Below are 21,677 nucleotides of genomic sequence, written 5' to 3'. Positions count from 1 at the left end.
TGTGCATCCTGGGTTGGGGAACCAGACGAGGCTCCAATGTTTTAATTCATATACAAAGACGCACGGATGATACATGTTCTAGAGTGGCACGCTTTAAGCTTGTCTTGAGCATATTTCGATGGGCACGAAATGTCGATGTGCAGTCCACCTTTTGTTGATATGAATGTTGATGTCTTTTTCAGGCCACAATTGTTTATGTTAGCTATATAGCATCGTCGCCTACAGTACAACAATAAGCTGTGACATTTGTGCAGTGTAGTCTATACATCACACTGAATGTTTAAGGTATCATGATAGTGTGCCGACAAAATTGAAATGTGAGCAATTGCTGATTCGGTGAATCCCATCTTCTACTGACACATACACAAATGTATGTCACAAAGTGACTCTGTTGCAGAAAGACAGCAACTTAACAAATGTGAGCATAAAGATGACATTGCTTCTAGCCGGGCCACGTGACACTCACTCCTAGCAATGAAGGAAAAAAAACTATCACTACGAAAGCAAATAATGTTAAAACATATGGGCTGTAAAATATAAAAACCCCTAAAAGCTAAAATAGTCACTGCTTCAATTCAGTAAACACATATAAATGCAAAATTAAAAAATGTATTTAGTAAAAAAACAAAACCAAATTAAAAAATGTGTCCCACGACTCGAAATAGCCATATTGTTAAAATGTTCTGAGAAGTAGACAAAACATTGCTGTTCCCGGCTACCACAGACAGCGTTACTGGAGGCACGCACTGAATTAGATATATTGAGCATATATGTTCTCATCCAGCCCCCTCATCAGCTGCTGAAGGAGCTGAAGGAGGAGTAGCCAAGGCCGAATCCACAGAAGTCAAGCCAAGATCCAGTCCAGCAGAAGCTGAAGCATCCCAGGAGGACTCGTAAACTGAATCTAGGAGCAACAGTAAGCATCATGGGCAACAGTACAGATGTGTCATTAATGGACCAATCAGTAGGGCAATGTCTGGTGACATAATAGATTGTGTCCCCTAGTACATATACCAAACACACTCAAAAGCACACAGAAGACAGAGGAAAAGGAGCTGCACACAGTGTAGCCACTAAAGCCGGAAGGACAAGAACCAATGCTCATTTATTTCCTAAAGTAATGGTGCGCCAAAACACTGTATCATGCTTTCATGACATAGGAGCACATCTGGAAGAGCCAGTTCCATTTGGCCTCATCCTGGGACATCCATTGCAGAACAGAAAAATAAAAGCACAGTCCTGACAATCAGGAGCAGGACCAGTAGAAGACCTCCAAAAATGCTTCCATGTACGAAGTGTATAAATGATTGAATAACTCTAAAGACTGCCTAGAAGGTACTAAAAACCAGAGTCTAGTGCACTACTTCCACTGTATTAGACATGCTAAAAATGCTGTGCAGCAGCTCTCAAAAATGGTGTGGGAAATTACTGCGAAGTAGTGGCTGTATCACAGAAGATGTCCTTGCAGCTTGAAAATCAAACATCTCCCTTGCAGATGTTAAGGCCAAAACTTTCTGGAACAAGCAGCTTTCAGTCTGCTTCAGACATCAAAGTGCACATTCAAAAGCTTAATAACAGGCCACAAAGTTACCTCCCTAACTGTACGCGCAGGCAGAAACAATACCTGCGTACAACAGGTCACGACCGTCGACATCATCACCAGATATGCAATTCCCATTTTCAGCAACTCTGATCCTTGAATATCAAATAGCTCCCTTTTGAGAGCAACATGAAAGTTGGATAGATCACAGCAGCTGGAAAACCCTTCAGACAGCAGGTCAAGTTACCTACAGGTGCTACATGCACTGTACAGTGACACTTTCCCACAGACTAAGGAATGTCCTAAAGTACTCTCGCAGTCTGAGTTGCTAAGAAAAACTTCAGCCTCACCATTCCTATAGTGATGTCTAAAAGGTAAAATCCATGACTCAAGTCCTTTCCCTTCCCCGAGCACTTCATATCTGCTTGCTTGATGGTGTTCCAAACAGTATTTGAAATTGAAAGTCGATATTGACAGAGAAAAAAAGCAGTGGTTTATCCAATCTGAGGAAGGGGTTTCAGCAACAGTAAATGGTGATTTTTCTAATTTCTCTATATGTAACATTGTGTATGTCGCTTCCTTCTTAACCATTATTTTATGCTGTTTTGTAAGATTATAAGGTAAAAACAGATTTGTGGCATTAAGGTGTCACCATCGCACGTGACCGTTGTGAAGTGTATGAAGTGTCTAGCTCAGTAACATAATAGCCCTGAGCTGTGATTGCCCATGTTGTATAGTAGATATATCCTCCTGTATGATGTATATTTTCAATGAGATAATATTACTCATAGAGTATATTCTCGCAGACAAGGTGGTCATACCACATTCAACAACCACCAAGGACCTTTCTAAATTTGCCCTGTCAAACTTGCGCAGCTTCTCAGTGACTTCCTGCTGTGAAATCTTCGGAACCTCATTATACATTGCATACAAGAAGCACTTTGACTTGGTTTTCGAAGTCCGCAGAGAAAGTCCTGTAATTCCATGTCATCAGAGAGAAAGGACAAGTGCTGTTTCACCTAAGACAAATTTGAGGCCTTTAGCCAATCAAGTCACTACTTCCCAACTCTTTATGTAGTCACCACCCCGTGTTTTTGTGTCTGCAAGTAACGTGGGTCTTGTCTATTGATATTATACCCTTTTAAGTTACCCTGAAGCATTCCTGACATTCGTTAATGTCTAAAGGCCACACAAACCTTTCCCCATGATTGGTACCTGATGAATGGCATGTACCATTGAGAAGCACAGTGTCCAGTGTTTCCGCTGTATAATGTGTGGACTGCTGCCAGTCCGTCAAATGTGCAGATGTGGGAATTCTTTGTGTATTGAACTCCTTTATCTTTGCCAGGCCAAGCCATGATGTTTGTTGCACAGTCTTGTTCAGGAAAATCATTTGGTGTGGCATAAGGCATGCTCCACACAAAGCCTTGTTCCCCTGATCCTGCCAATCCTTAGTTCCCAAATCTATTTCAAATCTACCATGCCCCCACAAAGGTCAAACTCTTGTTATGACAAGTGAGAAAGAAAAGATGCAGAATATGCAGAATATATCAGCTTGGTATCTGTGAGCATATTTTTCTTAGCTGGTGCTGGAGTGAGTCTATAATAATAAGGCCCAGGGTCATGATGACCATAATGTTGAAAACAGAACATTTCATCATAATTAGCACTACCAATACACAGTTCATCCGAATTATACATAGTTGAATGCTCTAGATCTTCTAGCATCTCACGCACTGTATTAATACAGAGATAGAACTCGGGATAATAAAGTCATTCAATGATAACTTGAACAAATATATTATACAAGACCCTATCCCAAACAATTCCACCAGGAACTAGATTAGCTGTGATGTGTACCAGGGAACCGTCCCATCACACTCTGTGTGATGAAGAATGGGGCAAGAAAACTAAGTTCACATGTTCAACAGCAGCAAGTTCTGGGAGATAGTGTCCATTTAAAAACAGAAAAAAGTCTCTCCCAAAACCAATCGAAAGAAACAGGAAAAGTAATAAAATTGTAATCCAAAGGTACAACCATGAAGTTTCAAAGTATGTCTTCTTCAGTCAAAAGTAGAGTACATGCAGCCTGCCTCTGAAAGGTGGGGGAGTAGGTGGAGGTTAATCCGATCCATCTAAAGAGAAGTCATCATTGTTGATGAAGTGGCTTTGGCTGTCTGATCTATTTTTTTGCAGCTCCAGAACTTCTATAGAACTCTGAGTTTTCTCAGACTGTGGTAGATTGATGTAGACACCATCCTTATTAGGTTGTAGAATATAAATCTGCATTTCCGTACAAGTTGTTTGCATGGTATTTATTAATGTGGTAGATAGAAGAGATACTTCGGCTCTAACTATCCCTAGTTTATGGATGTCATGAAGTTTCTTCAATATGTTTGGTGGTTGTAAAAGCACACACATTTCTAAGCAGTGTCGCAAGTCTTTCTCCCTCACTTGATAACTCCTATCCATAAAATAGGAAATTGAGATGGGCAATGTTTGATTTTTTAAAGTTAAAATTATAGCAATGTGAGCAAATCCTAGAACTATGCGATCTAGTGTTGTCAAGTTCATACAAAGTTCATCATCCATCAAACAAATGTCAGTGACATAGGACATTGCCTGGCCATCAATTTGTTGCAAAATATCTGCAGCCCGACCTGAAAACAACCGAGGCTATTCTTATACCCCTGGGATAAATTACAGAACTGCATCAGAAGCTAAAGTGCTAAAGCTTGTAAAATATCTGCTTTCAGGTGCTATATTCTGGCAGGAAAACCCATTTGAGATGTCTAGGGTAGTTTTATATTTTTATGCACTATATTGTTCATTAGTGCAGCCCTGCATGCGTTTTGTATTGCGAGTGTACATGTAGCTATATTTAAATGTCTGTAATCTTATAGTAGATAATATGAATGATCAGGTTAGAGAAGCACAGGTAGCGCTGGTAGCAGAGCACGCTGATGGATTACATGCGTGTGCATTTTTAAAAAATCGCCAATTTTATTTGTTTCCCTGTGTCTTATTTTGTTGGAAATTGTTCTGGAAATTGTCTGAGCACTATAAAAAACTGCTTTTTAAGTCTTTTAAAGGCACTCTCAACTCGCCTCGCCTTACTTGAACTGCTGGGGGCATGATTCATCTGCCGCATTCCGATCACATGTCCCCGGTCCAACGCAGCTCTAGAGTGCTGATTGTGTGGAGGGAGCTTAGGGTGACGGCTGCAGCTGCCTTTCACTCCCTTCCGGCTGCATAGTTCACGCTGCCATTTTTGATTGCGTTCTAGTCCACCGCGGCTGCTTTAAAAACAGCTGATGGGGCCGATGCACAGTGGGCGCGCCGGCGGCAAGGCAAGCCTGTCTGCGCCCGTCCGCGTCCGGCTGGGACCAGGTGCCAGAGCCCCTGCCCCACTGCTGATTTATGAAGCAGAAACACTACGAACCCTTAATTCGGGTAACTATTGGCTAGAGGAGAGTCTGCAGGCAAGGCTGCGGGTTGAAAATTTACTGAGGCTTAACAGTATAGAGGCTGACGGGTCTTTAAAGACTCAGGGACAGACTCAAGCCCCCACTGCATGTGGGCTGAAGGTAGCAGTGCTTAATACTTGCTTCTTGCAGAAGTACCATCTTGAAGTTTTCTCCTTGCTGCAAGAGGGTGATATAGATATTTTGGCACTGATGGAAACTTGGTTGGGGGATACATCGGCCCCAGATATCGTGGCAGCCCTTCTGATGGAATTTGATGCTCAATGGCTAATAGATCTGGGGATTCCAGGGGAGGGGGGGTGGCTTTCCTTTTTAATAAGAGCCTTATGGTTACAAAAATAATGGCAGAAAGCTGTGACAATGCAGATGTTTTGGGGATAAAAATCTCCTTGAAGTCCTCCTGCATTGTACTTATGGTAGTTTATCGGCCCCCTAGACCCATCCCGGGTTTCAATGAATTTTTTTGGGAGCTTACTACTGACCTATGTTCCAGATATAAACGTCTCCTAGTAGTGGGGGATTTTAATTATCACTGGGACAAGATGCAGAGAGATCATGCAGCGGGACTATTTGAGACTACTATGCTCTTGATGGACTTGCAGCAACTAGTTAATAGTCCCACTCATGTAAAAGGCCACACTTTAGACCTAATTTGGTCTTCACAACCGCGGGCACAGATAAAGGATATCAGCCCCTGTGCCTGATCGGATCATTCACTGTTAAGATGTTGGGTCCCAAGTCCCTACTACTGCAGCCCCCACCTTTGTGGAGGAAGGTCAGAATCTGGAAAAATGTTGAGGCAGATCATCTAATAGTCACGTTACACTCAATCCCTTCCTCTGAGGTGGGAGAGGATAATTTGGATCACAAAAGTGAAGCTTTATTTACTCGCTTACAGCAGGCCATTGATATAGTGGCACCCGAACGGAAAGAAAGGGTTAGAGATAAAGGAAAGGGGGCCCCATGGTTTGATGATACATTAAGGGAAAAGGAATAACTTCTTCGCCAAGCCGAGAGGTGGTGGAGACATAGTTATGAGCCAGCAGAGTTAAAAACGTATAAAGCCCTTTTTGCTACGTACAAATCAGCTATCCTAGTTAGGAAAGCAGCATATTATGAAGAAAGGATTGCTTTGGCAGGAAATAAACATAAAGAGACCCTTGCCATCTTGAAGGAGTTGAGTCAAAAAGTTGAGAAGAAGTCCACAGTCGTATCTCCAAACTGTGATGCCTTTCAGGAACTTTTCCTCCAGAAAGTCAAGGACATCATCTTGGAAATTACTAGAACTCCCATTGACTTCAGCTCCCTTGACCAGACCAGCCCCCCCTGTTCTAGCAATCAGTTGTCTAAATTCCCTAGTCTTGATTCAGCGACTCTGGCAGTACTAGCAAAGCACATTAAATCAGGTCCCCGAGTGGACCCTTGTCCTCCGAGGCTTTTTCAAATGGTTCTGCCTGGGTTGGAAAAGCAGGTTCTGGGATTACTCAATTGTTCTTTAGATTTGGGCAATCTACAAACTAATCTGAAGGAAGCAAGGGTTACCCCCTGCTGAAAAAACCAGGGGTGGATACTTTAGCCTTAAAAAAACTATAGGCCTATCTCGAAGCTCCCCTTTCAAGCAAAAATCTTGGAGCGCATGTATTGAAAATACTTGCAAGATATTTGGACGATCATCAATTGTTCTATACTAGACAGGCGGGCTTCAGTGCTTATCATAGCACAGAGCTAGTGATGGTGTCCGTCCTGGATGAGCTCAAAATTAGGGCCGATAGCAAACAGTCGAGTGCCCTGATTTTATTAGATCTATCAGCGGCATTCGACACGGTCAGCCATAACATACTGCTGAACGCTTACAAGCCTGGGTATAAAGGGGTAAGTACATCAATGTCTCAGATCTTTTCTGTCGGATGGCACTCAGAGAGTTCAGTTGGGTGAGCAGCTGTCGGATCTGGGCTCGCTGACCTGCGGAGTACCTCAGGGCTCTGCAATATCTCTGCTCCTTTTTAACATCTATTTGCAACCCTTGGTGAAAGCCCTGACCCTTATGGATTGTCAGGTCTTTAATTATGCCGATGACACTCAACTTCTTGTCCGGCTTAATAACTCCCTTCAGGCTCAGGAGTCAGTAAAGAATCTGCTCAGGTTCACTGTAAATTGGATGGCAGCCAATTCTTTGAAAATTATCCCAGATAAAACCGAGGAGCTTATTATGCCAACAAACAATAGCCCTTGGTGTAACCTCTTTAGGCCCTCAGAATTGGGAGCGGTCCCATTACCAGTCCCAGTGATAAAAATCTTGGGGCTGAAAATTGATTCGGAATTTTCATGTCTTGTCAGGTCTCTTCTGTTGTGGGAATCTGTACGGGTGTACTTAGGCAGTTACGGAAACTTGTTCCTCTCCTATCTACATCTGCTCTGCTGTCAATTGTTTCTGCCGCTGTCATCTCGCGGCTGGACTATGGGAATGCCCTTTAACATGGCCTTCCCCAGAAGCTCCTCTGGAGGCTGCAAATTGTACAAAATGATGCGGCTAGGCTCATTTATGGACTCCCTAGGAGGACACAAGCCACCCCTCGGTTAGATAAATTGCATTGGTTGCCCATTAAACAGCGAGTGCAGTTCAAGGGACTCTGCAACGCCCACAAGGCAACTTATGGTGAAATACATAAAAGATCGCTTGATGAAGTATGTTCCTGGCCGGGTTTTACGATCATCTGAGGCTTGTAGGCTAGTTTTACCTAGGTATAGACTTAAATCCAAAGGGGGTTCAGAGAGGCACTTACAACTGCGTAATCTCTGCATCCGCTGCTGCCAGTTATTTCTGCTTTAGTGACTTGCTCACTTTCTCTATATGTGCTTAGAGACAGGTTGGTGATTTGCGCTATATAAAAAAAATATAGCATAACATAACAGGTTTCATTGCTGGAAACAGGGGATTATTCATAGGAGAGGTGCAACTTTTTATTACATCTTGGTATTCAAGTTGTGTGAGAATTTCTCTAACTTTGTTTGCCATTTTTGTTGATGAGGTACTGTCTTTGAGGCTGTGAGGTTGACCTCACTGGTAATATGTGATATGGAGAACCGTCATTCCAGCCCACATGGTTGTGATATAGTGCAGGAGACAGCGCTAATGCCCACTTCTTGGCTTTGAATGTTTAACTGATTCTGGGACGAGTGCAGAGAAAGCTGGTAACATTTCAGCTAAGAGAATGTCACAGCCAAGTGACGAGTTCTCCAAAAAGAGAACTTTTTTTGGGCATTGTATATCTCCCTCGAACTGGAACTCCATCTCATATAAACGATTTGGAATGCTTACTCTTGTATATGATGTTTAAACCTGGATATAGTCAATCAATACTACCACTGCCAGGTAACTCATGTGTTTCTGGTGAACAATGACGTCTGCCATGCTGTCCAGCATGGTCAGAGCACATTCCCCATTCAGAAGCGGTGTCCTCATTATCCACTGCATACTTCACTTTGATGCCTGTCACATTCTTCGTTATGAATTGAGACTTGAACTGCTTAGGTTTGTCTTCCTTTTTTATTATGTAAACAAATGAGCGTTGTGAGTCCCTTTTCATTTTCACATACTCTTCTGATCTGCATTCTGACAGTCCATCTCTCTCCAAGCTTTTTTCCGGATGATTCCTGAAATGAACGAGATGAATGTGTATCAGAATCCTGATACCTGTCAGGTGTTTTAATAGTTTCATGGTTGCAAAGATTACAGCAATTTTCAGTGGCTTCCTATTGAGTCTTACTCTTTTCTTTATTTTTGTGATTATTCCCTCTTCTTCTTAGTCGAAGAGTTGGGTGCGAGCTTTGAGTTATCCTTTTCAAAATTACTCTTAAGTTTTGCTTTACTAGGTCTGACTCCAAAATTATCTCTACCCACTACTGCATATGTTTCTCTGCAATATTTGGATGTGGTGTGCAGCAGACTAAAACTAGCCATGTTGATCCCTCATTTCTAAGGGGACCAAGTTTAACTTCTTCTACAGTGTGTGATAGGACACCATTAAACCAATGTTGATGTTCTTGGTATCGTAGTGGTATTTCTAAGTCTTTGTAAGCCATGTAGTTATGTGGAATGACAGTTGCCGAGTATTTGTGGAACAATCTCTAACAATCATCAGCTGCTGGGAATTTAACCCATGAATAGAACACCTCTGTCTTAAATGCTTCGTGAGCCTCAACCACAAAGGTAACTTACCCACCCATGAGCGCAAGACCATTTTGTTGCAGCATCTGACTAACTGCATGTCTGCCCTTTTCAGCTATTTTTACAGCTGCTGCTGGTTGGGCCATTAGAGTATGTGGAAATCATTAAGGGTACCACTATGGGATAATCCTTTGAAAGGTTCAAGCTTATACAACCTACAGCCAATCCATAGAGGATCCATAGTTAGCTGAGGAGAATTTTCCTTAACACCTTGGATGCATCTTTTTGGAAGGTTAGTAGAATTCTTTCGGTATACAAAAGAAAACTACTCAGGTGATCCATTAAAAAAGAGCCCAAAATCTAATGTTGGCAGCGCCATGTAGTACTGATTGTACCTCCTTCAATAGAACTGTTTATTTGTTCGACAACATAAATATCAGGATTGTGCCAGGTTGATTTTGTGCACACCCTCAGGATATTTTGGCCTATATCCCTGCTATATAACCATTCAAACTGGCCTATATAACCATTCAAACCCCTAACCTTACCTGGCAGCAAATATGTGTGCAACCTCAGAACATGATAACCCGGATCCTCCAAGGAAAACAACAACCTGTCATTTCAATATGTATTGAAGCTGTCAGATTCTTGAGTAATCAATATTCAACAATAGAACAAAACATATTACCATAACCAGCAATATAAGCACAGTCGAGAGAATGAGTAATTGTGCCAAAACAATCACCAATGCTGACATATATGATTATAATATATTGTAGTGTGCTCCTACCCAACTTTCCTAACCTAGTTTGGCCTAAGGTTGGTGATCTGCTAAGAATCCCTGCTGGGCGATCTAATGCCCTATTGCCTGCAGGCAAATGTAATCAGTCTGTCTGTCTTGGTGTTGAGTGGGACATCCCTTGTGGAAAGGACAGGAATCAGCTACTCTTCTGATTTAAATGAAAAACTGAGATTGCATATATAATAAACAGTGCCTATGCGGGCAAGTCAAGATCTTTGTCAGGCCGCAATTGTTTATGTTAGCTAGAAAGCAAAATCGCCTACTGGACAACCATAAGCTGTGACATTTGTGCAGTGGACTCTATACATCACATTCAAGGTGTCAGGATAGTGTGCCTGCAAAGTTGAAATATAAGTAAATGCAGTTTCGGGGAATCCTATCCTGCACTGACACTTACACAAATGTATGTTAAAAGTCACTGCGTTGCAGAAAGAAGGCAACTTACAAAGCGTGAGCATAATGATTTCGTTGTTTCTAGCCGGGCCACGTGACAAGTCAGAACTCGACTGTTGTAAGGTTAATAGAGTTGCCATCAACCTTGTTCCTCTATATGGTTATGAAACTCCTAGGTGACTTGCAATATCCTTCTACTGTTATTTCTCCCTTATATATACACATTCAATGAAAAAAACAAAGGTTGAGGATAATTATAGTTATAGTTAAGAACACAATTAATTATGTGTATAGATAACCAACTTAAACAGCACAAATAGTAAACACTCTAAAGTTATAATTATGACTTAACATTACATCTGCACCCCATATGAAACTTATATAACTCGTGCATCTCAGTACACAGTGTTGTCAATCTAACTACACTACATTAACTATAACTCGGCCCATTACCATGTAATGAAGAATGCTATTGACTTTATAGTTAATTCTGGTGCAGTAAAAATGTATTTGGACCTCATATACCCATGTGCACAGGCTATCTATACACACGCACTATCAGTGCAGAAGGCAAGCAATAAACAACGGAAAAACACTGTTTCTGTTATTTTTAATGGCACAAAAATGTGTAACTACTGATAAAAAAACAGTGGTTAAGGTATTGACTTTTTTTCTTTTTTAAACTCACCAGAATTTATCAGAAATAGAAACTGAAAACAAAAAAGCCTAGTTATAGTATTTGGCATACATTTCTGATACCAATACATTCTCTCACATGTTTAACCCATTGATTTCAAACTATATTAATGCTCAGTTATCTCAGCCTTCTAACGCCGGAAAGGATTTAATTTCAAAAGCTTCTATTTCAACAACATGGCATTTGGGAGTGTCTCCTGTTTGTCTGGAATCCAAAATGTTACACCTCTAGAAGTTAACAGACAGGCTGCTGTTTGTGTTTTTACTACACATTTCACTTTGCATGTCAGAATGTTTCACTTATATGGATGAGGAAGATATTTGAGAGCTCATAGAAAATGTGTCTCTGAAGATGGCCTTCAGGGTTGTCACACTTTTGTCATAAATACAGAATGTTAGCCCTCAAATTGTTCATTAGAACACTGGTGAAGCTGAAGTAAAATGCTTTGGAATCTACCGACAGTCTGTTGCTACTGTTAGAAGTATTTGTTTTACTCAGAATATCAGATTATTTCCTCACATGTCTGAGGAGTAGATTGTTAACATAATGAAAATATGTTCCTATTTTTGCTTCCGAAGCACATTCCATAACCTCGAAGAGAAAATTATGATGGCATACCATTTTCAATCACACATGGTTCGTTGAATCCCAGAAGAGTATGAACAATTTTCACTCGGTAAAATCACCTTAGGGCACACCATAATGACCCAAATTAGTATAGTATTATCAACAAACAATATATATTGTGACTAAAATCTGTTCTCATCCTTCATTTGAGTTCTTTTTACTGGCCCTAATAAACAGCTTTCACTACAATGCATCTCAATAGGGGCCATGCTTCCAAGGCCCTGTAATGGCAGATACAACATGCTGTCCATGTGATAACAAGCCAATCAATGGGGGTTAGTCCCTCTAGCCCGTGGGGGTCAGGGCGGGCTCACCTTTTCCACTTTCATCTCTTTTTAATTACATTTTCAGATTTTGAAGACATAGGGGTCATGTCTCTTAGTCTTGTTATGGCTGCTAGAATATATTGTTCATGTTGTACCCAGTCCCCTTTAAGTTAAATTATATTGTATCTGGTCCAGATATCACTATTTTTTCTGGTTTTAAGCCCATACTAATCAAATCAAATCAAATCAAATCAAAAATTCTTTATTCAGCAACTGTTAAATGTAACCATAAAAGTTCACAAACACAGATGGAAACAGTAAAAACACCTTAAGAAATGTAGGCATAATATTGTTAAGATCACATCAAAATTGATTTACGATAATTAAAATCTTTTTTTTAAGAAGGCGACAACTGAAGCAATATTACATTCATTTTCTAGAAGTTGCAGTGTCAAGAATGCTGGGTAATATTGTCTCATACTAGATCTTTATAGTACAGGGATAATCCAACTTCTTCTCGCTATTGAATAAAATGTACGAAAAAACAATATATGTATCGTTGATTGTGCGGAAACATTATCGCGCAGGCAATTATTTAAGACTCTCGACCAATCATTTTGTACAGGAAAACTTAAGGACCTATGTAAAATATTCAGTCTGAAGCATGTTAACAGAAACCTTTCGTAATCATTAGTTATTAATCTAATATACGGTTGAATAAATAAAGTCATCAGAGTCAAATGATGTGTTTGAACCGTAGGTTTCTTTAATCCTAGTATAGATCTAATTTGGCCCAAATAGCGCGTACAGCTCACTTTAAGGCCTTTCCTAGACATCTTACACATAGTTTGTGGTTCTTTATATAATATTCAGGATGGCCCAATTTAGACAAAATCGTTTTTACGTATTCTAGCCATTTTATGTGGTTAACATCGTCAATCCCCAGTGCGTCTTTCATAATATGACGGTTAAAAGCTGTCTCTTCTGAGGTCACAGCAGGACTGGCTGAATCTTAATTATGTCCTCTAAATATGGTATACCCAATTTTTGATGGCATATACAGGTTGATGTGCTGTCTGGGGCTGTCAGAATAAAAATAATAAACATGTTTTCCGCTAACTGTAATGGATTTACCTCAGTGTAGCCCCGTATCTCTGCTCCATAGGTGGAAATTGCCACACATTTAGCTCTTTAAATCTGTAGCAGTTATGCAGAGGAGCATCTGCTAGACTTTCCTCCCCTTTCGGTTGCCGCATCCTTAGCCTTGATGAGGAACCTTAAATCGGGCTCACCACTAGATCCGTGCCCAGCAAAATTCTTAGCAAAAATGGCTGACGTCATCAATCCCATTGCTAATCCTATCCTCAATCTATCCCTGAGTCAGGGTTTTCTGCCCCAGGCTTGGAAGCAAGCCATGGTCATTCCCCTGATTAAGAAGCCCAATCTTGACCCAGAGGCGCCTTCCAATTACAGGCCAATCTCGCTCCTTCCAGCACTGACCAAGATCCTGGAGAAACACGTGCACAGCGTGCTCTCTAACTTCCTGGAGTCTAACGAGTTACTTCATGAATCCCAATCGGGCTTTCGTTCCAACCTAAGCACCGAGACGGCGCTCCTGGAAGTCTTGGAGACCGTTAAGGAGGTGCTGGACACGGGAGGCAGGGTGATGTTAGTCATGTTAGACATGTCGGCGGCGTTCGACACCGTCCCCCATGAGGATCTCCTCACTAGACTTCATGACATCGGACTAGGGGGGACGGTGCTCAACTGGTTTCGTTCCTTTCTGGCCAACCGCCGGCAGACGGTCTGGGTCCCACCCGGGTCCGCCGAGATGCCGCCACTGGGAGTCGGAGTGCCTCAGGGCTCTGTATTGAGCCCCACTCTATTTAACAACCTTATGACCCCTCTGGCGACATTGGCGGAATCCTATGGGGCCCGGATCGTCTCTTATGCTGACGACACCCAGCTCCTATTCACCTGTCGTAAGAGCGAAGAGTTCGATGGAGAATGGATCCGCGAGGGCCTTGGGGCTGTCTTTAGCTGGTTTCAACACAACAGCCTCAAGTGCAACTCGGACAAATCCGAAATACTATTCTTCGGATGCCCATCGGAACCAGATTGGCAGGGATGGTGGCCTGCTGACATGTTCCCTCCCACTCAGTCCTCTAAGTGGGCTAAGAACCTGGGAGTTAAAATTGACAACGAGCTCTCGCTCAAATCCCAGGTTTCTACTCTTACGGGAACATGCTTTGGGATCCTCAAGATGCTACGCAAGTTCTTTCCCCTTCTCTCGGAGGAACTTCGGAGGATCACTGTTCAGGCACTCATAGGATCCAGATTGGACTATGCAAATGTCCTATATCTGGGTCTGCCTGAATACCTCCTCCAGCGTCTGCAGGTTACCCAGAACGCTGCTGCTCGTGCAATCTATGGCCTGCACCGCCGCACCAGTGCCTCCAATCTCCTTGTATCCCTTCACTGGCTTCCGGTGCGGAAGAGGATACTGCTCAAGACCATGACTCTCGCCCACAAGGCCTTGCATGGCAGTGGTGCCAAATATCTTCAGAGGAGGCTGGACTTCTATCGACCTGCACGGTCCCTCAGGTCAGAAGCTTTGGCTTTGGCTCGGGTGCCACGCATCAAAAGGGCTCGGCTAGGCGGCCGGTCCTTTAGATTCCTTGCTCCTCAGCTATGGAATTCCTTACCGGTGTCCTTGCGAAACACCGCAAACCTGCTTGTCTTCAGGAAAGACTTAAAAACTTGACTGTTCGCTGGATAATCTGTCCCCTCTTTTAGGCCCCCGCTTTTTAACTGTTGTTTTCCAGCTCTTTCTTTGGTCTGGAGCACAAAGCGCCGGGACACTCCTTTGGAGTAGCCGTTGCGCTATAAAAGTCCCATTTTAACATAACATTTTAATATAACAAACAACATCTACCTAGTTTTCTGCTAATATCTAACAAGGCCATCAGGGATTTAATAAACAACAGCCTTCTGGTTTTGATAGCTTGAGACCATGAACCTGACTGGTCGAATAAAATCCCTAGATAGGAAAAGGTTTTAGTACATTCTATTACCTTTGAGTAAATAAAAAGAGTGTTAGTCTTCTTTTTTGGTCTGGCCCCGCAGTTCATTGCATTGGTTTTCCAGCAATTGACAGTAAGACCCAAATTTGGCATGAATTAACAAAGGCATTTACCACCCTTTGCAGACGATTGGTGTGTGGGCCATAAGGACGGCATCGTCTGAGTAAAGGAGTGCTTGGGATGGGACAAGTCGCTGCAGCTGGTAAATCCTTACATTCTCGAACCAACACAGTTTCTAGTTTATTCATGTACAATGTAAATAGAAACAAAGCAAAGATACACCATTGTCTGACACCTCTCATCACTTTAAAGTGCTTCGTGCACTCACCCCCCTCCAATAGCGTACCCTGGCCTTAGCCCCCGGATACAGCTGCCTTAAAAAATTTCATTATTAAAACGTCTACACCCATTCCCTTTAAAACCGACCCCAGCTTATCGTGGATGACACAGTCAAATGCTGCTGCTAAATCAATAAATGTCAGGTATAACCTTTCCTTTATAGCCCTAGTATATTTGTCAAGTAAAATATGTACATTTAGGCCCTGTTCTATTGTACACATGCTCTTGCGGAAACCATACTGTTAATCGCTTAGTATTGATTGTTCTTCCGCCCATAACTGTAGCCTATCGGGCAGGAGGCGTCCCATGATCTTGACTGTGGAGTCCAACAATGAAATTTGGTGGTAGCAGGCTGAGTCTGCCCTATCCTCTTTTTTAAGGCATTATTGTTGAGTCGTACCAAGTCGATAAAAAAACCTTGTGAACAACATGCATTTAAAACCTGCGTTAAAGTGGCCCCCATAATGCTATATTCGATTTAAAAAGATCTACGGGGATACCATCGGGCCCTACTGCCTTACCCCCCTGGCTTAAATTTATAGCTGTACTGACCTCACTTGATTTGATTTGATTTGATTTGAAAGAAATTTGTAATGCGCAAAACAATAACCCGCAGGTATCAAGGCGCCTAACAAGAACAAAACCATCAGAAATAGGAAACAGACATCGTTACATATAGGCTTGCAGAAAGAGGCGAGTTTTAAGAGCACTTCGGAATTTCTGTAGGGAAGGTAGGGACCTAAGATCCAAAGGAAGATCATTCCACCATTTGGGGGCCAGGGTAGAGAAGGCCCTGCCACCCCACTTGGCTCTTCGTATGCGGGGAACTGTCAGGAGTGATTTCCCGGAGGAACGCAAGTTCCTTCCGGGAATGTAATGGGAAATGATGGAACCAACTCCCATAACGCTGTTTTGAGCAATGGCTCTATAGGTCATGCATAGAACTTTGAACCGCACTCGGTGTTCTACCGGTAGCCAGTGCAGCGTTTTCCTGGCCAACGAGGCTGAGGAGCGTCTGGGAACATCCAGAACAAATCTGGCTGTGGCATTCTGAACTACCTGTAAGCGCTGCAGGAGGCTCCTATTTAGCCCCGCATACAGCGCATTACAGTAGTCCAGACGTGAGCCAATGAGTGCGACTGCTATTTGCTTTCTGGACTGTAAGGAGAGGTATTTCCTGATCCTTCGCAGGGTGTGAATTAAGCCCCAACAGGTGGAGATGGTTCTACTCACCTGCCTGCTCATATCCAGGGCAGGGTCTATCATCACCCCAAGATTCTTGGCAGATGTTGTGGGGGAAGGACACTCTCCTAGCGAGTCAGGCCACCAGTTGGCTGACCAGATGTTCTCTTTCCCTCCAAATACCATCACCTCAGTCTTCTCCCCATTCAGTTTGAGAGAGTTCTGGATCATCCAATGACCAACCGCCTCCATACAAGATCTAAACTTGGAGGCGGTTTGTACATCTGAATGGGGAAGAGAGATGAGTATTTGGGTGTCATCTGCGTAAGAGACTACCTCCATCCCGAAAGATCTTATTAGTCTGGCTAGTGGGGTCACATAGATGTTGAAAAGGGTCGGACTAAGGGCCGACCCTTGTGGGACCCCACACAGCACTGGTCGGGAGGGAGATAGGAACTCCCCCAGCTTGACTCTTTGTTCCCGCCCATCAAGGAAGGAAGTCAGTAGATCTAGAGCTGCGTCCTTCACCCCTACATCCCTCAGACGAGATGTAAGAACTGAGGGAGAGGGTGTCGAAGGCCGCAGTTAGATCTAGTAGGACCAGGAGGGTGGTCTGGCCCCCATCTACTGTCGTGCGGATCATCAAGCACGATGGTGAGGGCCGACTCGGTGCTATGTTCCCTCCTGAATCCATGCTGGGAGGAGTCCAAGCAGCCCGAGCTTTCCACAAAGTCAGCGAGATGCTTGTTAAGATGTGACTCTAGCATCTTCGCTGGAGCTGGGAGCAGGGAGATTGGGCGGAAGTTTTTTCGGACTTCCGGATCAAGGGATGTCTTCTTTAGCAGAGGTTTTACTACTGCGCTCTTCCACTCCAAGGGGAAGGTACCGTCTCTCATGGCTAGATTCATTATTTCTAGCAGAGGAGGTAGAAAGTTCTCTACACTGCTTGATGATTTTCAGTGGGCAGGTATCTAGGGGGGAACCAGATTTGGTCTTATTAAGCAAGATCTCCAGATCCTGCAGAGACAGCGGGGGAAAGAAGTCCAGAGTGCGTGATGGGGAGATGTCAGCAGTGGTCATATTCATCTCAGCCCGGGCAGGGGGCACACTTGTACATGTTCTTTGCTCCTCGAGAGCCAGGTGGATGTCCTGTATTTTGGTGTGAAAGAAGGAGGCAATCCTATCACATAGATCTTGCGATGGTACAACAGGGTCAGGGACTTGTAGGTTGACTAAAGAATCAACGATTTTAAAAAGCTCCTTCGGCGAGGAAAGTGAAGTTGTCAATGCCACAAAGTGATCTTGTTTGGCCTGTACAATCTCAGCCTTGTATTTCTTGACAAGGAGTTTATGGGCTTCCTTGTTCTTAAGGTCCCAACTGGAGTGCCAGAGCCTCTCATTCCTCCTCACTTCTTGCCTGAGGAGTCTAAGGTAATCAGAGAACCAAGGGGCAGATGGTCTCTTTCTGGCTCGGCGGCGGGTCTGTACTGGGGCCAGTTCATTCAAGGCCCTAGTAGTGACCTGTTCGAAACGGCCAACAGTGGTCTGTACGCTGTCCGTGCCTGTAATGGAAAGGCTGGCAGCCCAAGGCGCAAAGGAGTCATTGCTGATATTCCTAAAATTTCTGGCAGTTTCCATTATGTGAATCCCTTTTTTTTCCATCCATCCTGTGGTATTCCAGGAGGAATGGAACCGCAAGATGATCAGACCAAGAAAGATGCACCGGATCCTTGGTGGTCAAACGATGGTCATTGGAGAAAATACCATCTAGTGTATGGCCTGCACGATGTGTGGCCCCGCTAACTCGCTGCGTGAGTCCACAGGACGCCAAAGCCTCAGTGAGACATGATGTATCAGATAAATCATGTCGTTCTAAGGGAGAAGTGTAGAGGTAGTTCTTTGAATGTTGAGGGCTGCTTGATACCTGCCCCCATCGCTAAGATATCCTGTTCTTCTAACAGGGGATTTTTATATAGCTCTGCAAAATGTAATATCCAATCTCATTCTGCTATAGCGATCTCTATGGTAGCTTTCTCACTCTCAGACAAAAACGGGGCATTAACCGCCTTCCAAAAGGCAGAGAAATCATGGTTGGTCGAAGCATCATGTAAGGCTTGCCAAGCTTCCTCTTTGAAGGCGCTCTTTCTAACTGTTATTGCCCTCTTGTATTCATTTCTTGCCTTTCTGACGTTTTCCTGAATTTCACTGTAGAATGAATAGTATTTTTGAGGTTAGAATAGGCCTTAATACAATGGTTATCAAACCACCATTGTTTATTTTTTTTAATCTTTCTTGCTTTTACATTTAGTGTTTCTTTAACAAAATTTGAGGTAGCAGAAAAGTTGTCTACAATTTCCTGATTTGTTGACCTCTCATTTAAGCAGATTAGGAACATTTCTTTACAGTTAGTCACAACTTTGACCCATTTGAGTGCATAACCGTTTTGCCTATTCAAGATGATGTTATCCACAAAGTTGGTAGAATTTTCTCTCGCCTTGATAACATTATTTTCTACCACCACATCAATACTTATTGGAAAGTGGTCACTTAGTGCAATCTCATGTGTCGTAAAATCCATAATGTGAGTAGAATATCTATTTGATACTAGTATAAAATCAATGGTTGAAAAAGTACCCCAGGCATTAAAGGTGGGTCGGAAGGGGACAGCAGGCGAACATATATTGTTAGCAAAACCTATATCTTGTGAGAACATAATGTCACTTAGGAGGTCACCAAACAATGTATGGGGGAGATGAAGAAGGCTGGGGCCCTTTTCATATGTAATACCGCACACCCCTTTATCGGCATACCAGTATAAGGAAGAATAAAAATCACCGCCCCAGATAAAACACATCTCTTTAGATGAACACGATTGTAGGTTGTGCATTTCCCCACTAACATTTCTCAAAATCCCCTCAATCGATCCAGGTGCAGCATTATTATAAAAGTTTAATACAAATATACCAAATGCCCTGTCTATATGAAGGCTGATTATTTGATAGTGCTGGGCTGAAACATTTAGGACAATTTTTCCTATATTTAGATAGTTTGAAATATTTGTGCACAGGCTGCCTTTGGCTCTCCCGTGTGGTGATGAAACTGCCGGGGTAAAAAGGATTTTATAACCTGTGATATGAATGGGCCCTTCTGCCCGGGTTTCTTGAAAGCTATGGATGTTGAACTTTTTCACAAAGTCGTAGCACAGAGTATTCGTCACCTTCGATTTTAATCCTGCAACATTCCAGTAGATAAACTGGCATTTGTCTTTACTTCCTATACTTTCGATGTTCCCCCCATCCATGTCCCACTCCTTTGATATGTTACCCGGTTGCGTAATAAGTGGTGGGGCAAACTCCACCGGAGTAATTCGGGCTATTCATTGTTATACTTTACATTTGTTGTTATAACCTTAACTTGTGGTGGGATGTTAATATTACTTGCTCGGTTCGTCCTTAGTCCCCCTTTGGCAAGAGTCATCTCTATACTGGGAATATCACTCACTGACTCAAGATTTGCTAATGCGTCAAAACGATTACAAGCAGGGAGTTTAAACCATGGCCTATCGTGCGTGGATTGTGGTAGCCTATTCATAGGGGCAATGTAAGTTTTCGGCTGATAAAAGTAGCCTGGTGGTACTAAATTAACGCCTTGCCATAAAAAGGACAGATTTTCAACTCTACTCAGAATCGATTGTACCAGAAAGGGGGTTTTAAAGGACAGCACTATACTGTCTCCCGGCAAACTCTTGAGTCCATTGCCCACCCAGCTCACTCTCCTAACCATCTTGAATTCTTCAAAAGCCTCTCTATAAGGCCAGTTCTTGCTCCGAGCCAATGTAATGACTTGTTCCTTGTTATCTCCCATGGTTCCGCTCACCCTTTTTGTAATGTGGGGACATTAGTTAATACCACTACATAAGGTGTTGCAGCTGGAGGTAAATCCAGACGCGTTTAGTGTCTCTCATCCACAATGTTGTTCCGGTGACCAGAAATAATAGAACCATTAGGGACCTTAAAGGGCTTAGGCATTGTTGAAACTATGGGAGAGGTGAGTAAAAGCACTGTATGGTTAGTATTGGGAGTTTGTTGTATGGGATTGTGTGATGTGGATGGTATATCCCCGTGGTAGCCAGGGACGGACTGAATGGTAAGACTCCTCTGGATATTTGTGTAATGGTCATGATTACCAGTTTGTGTTATAGTTGTCCCATGGCCTAAGGACTGTGTATTAGCTAAACATTTAGAAAACGTTGTTTCAGACCTCTGAAACTTTCCCTCAGGAAGATATCTAAGGCTTCCAGTTTGCTTCTTAGCATTGCCAACTCGTTCTGTGTCCTTATATTAGCGCTGTCTGTCGACTTTCCCCCTTTTACCACATTTTTTCCTGTAGATTGTTTATCCTTCTTAGTGATCTTTTTTTTAATTGTAGGGGGGGGGGGCACTCACCATTAAGCCTGTTTCCCCTAAGATATGTGTAGGAGGGTCTGGATTTCTGGCTCTCATTGTCGGCGGTTGTGTATCTGACTCATGCTCACTGCCCATTATGTTATCTGATGTGTTTATAATGCAGCCATTAGTTCCTAAAGTGCTCCTAGATACTTCTCTCAGTGGAGCTTGATATATTTGCTGAAGCTATGTCCCCTCCAGAGCCTATCAGTCCTGGATTTAAACCCTCTTCCACTTTTTATGATCTGACACTCAATGGCGCCCACAGCTCCTGTTAGATAGTTAAGGAGGGTCTGGCGAGGAGGAGTCCTCAATGGGGCTGTTTTTATTTTGATGCGCTCAATGTTTTTCTCTTCCACAACATTATATTTTCCCTCGGAAAGTATGAGTTGCTACCCTCGCATGAACTACTCCTTATAAGAAATTACCAAACCTTTCTGATTTTAAGCAAATTACTCTGCGATACAACTTGCCTATTATATGCTAAGTACCGTGATTTTACAGATAGGTTAACAAACTCTCATAACTCTGGGAGCACAACTTATTTCACGGTCACAGTACCTTTTAGAGCAAATATTAGGGCTGTAGCCCAGTCCAGTCTTTGCCAGTCTTTGCCGGTCTATGACGGGCTAAGACGGGCCCGTCTGGCC

Source organism: Lissotriton vulgaris, chromosome 6 (genome assembly GCF_964263255.1).
Source record: "Lissotriton vulgaris chromosome 6, aLisVul1.2, whole genome shotgun sequence".
NCBI lineage: Eukaryota > Metazoa > Chordata > Amphibia > Caudata > Salamandridae > Lissotriton > Lissotriton vulgaris.
The sequence above is the reverse complement of the archived record's forward strand: the minus strand, read 5'-3'. Positions refer to the sequence as shown.